Raw genomic sequence first — 858 nt, 5'->3', positions numbered from 1 at the left:
AGCAGCAGGTGTTGACAGAGGGTTCCTGTGTGTTGTTTTGTGTGTTCAGTCTGTCAGGATGTCTGGTCACAGAGGAAGGCTGTGCTTCTCTGGCCTCAGCTCTGAGCTCCAACCCCTCCCACCTGAGAGAGCTGGACCTGAGCTACAATCATCCAGGAGACTCAGGACTGAAGCTTCTGTCTGCTGGACTGGAGGATCCAGACTGGAGACTGGGCACTCTCAGGTATGTAGAGGCCTGACACACACACTGTCTGATAGAGGAGGGACTTTATGCAGGTGCAGACTTTAGTATTGGACAAGGTGATGAAGTATCTTCTCCATGTCTCCTCCCTGCTCTGTATCATTAAAGATGGAGACTCCACTTCCTGTTTCTCTGTGGTCAATGTACATCCATACACACAAGCCTCCATCTGAACACAGGAATCAAACAGTCTGTGTATGAGCCATGTAATGTCCATGTGTGCATGCTGACTGAGAACGTGCTGGTCTGACCCCCCTCCTCCTTTCAGGGCGGAGCCTGGTGGAGTCCGATGGTTGACGACAGGTCTGCGGAAGTGTAAGTGTGTTTTTAATGTGATTGATGAAAACAAAGCAGCACATTCAACCATCTTCCAACTGTCACATCACTGATGTCAGGAGTCATCATCAAACTGTCAATAACTGATCAGATGATCAATAACTGCAGCTGTCTTGTTCTCTCCATCAGATTCCTGTGAACTCACAATCGACACAAACACAGTGAACAGAAGGATCAAACTGTCTGACAACAACAGGAAGGTGACACATGTGGAGGAGGATCAGTCATATCCTGATCATCCAGACAGATTTGACCAGTGTCCTCAGCTGCTGTGTTCAACT

The 858-nt window shown here is 48.4% G+C and overlaps 1 protein-coding gene and 1 long non-coding RNA gene across 2 annotated transcripts in view; both read left to right on the top strand.

Annotated features, from left to right (window-relative positions):
- Positions 1-858, top strand: part of LOC111672403 (myc box-dependent-interacting protein 1-like) — an 18,149-nt gene that overhangs the window by 11,811 nt on the left and 5,480 nt on the right. The window lies entirely within an intron of this gene.
- LOC111672448 (uncharacterized) lies at positions 10-852 on the top strand. The gene is made up of 3 exons (XR_002762013.2): positions 10-223; positions 510-556; positions 707-852. It is a non-coding gene; the product is annotated as an uncharacterized LOC111672448 (long non-coding RNA).

Source organism: Seriola lalandi, unplaced genomic scaffold, assembly GCF_002814215.2.
Source record: "Seriola lalandi dorsalis isolate HSWRI2012SDOR001 ecotype SW California unplaced genomic scaffold, Sedor1 jcf7180002054899, whole genome shotgun sequence".
In the NCBI taxonomy this organism is placed as follows: Eukaryota; Metazoa; Chordata; class Actinopteri; order Carangiformes; family Carangidae; genus Seriola; species Seriola lalandi.
Note: the sequence above shows the minus strand (reverse complement) of the source record. Positions and strands in the feature narration are given on the sequence as shown.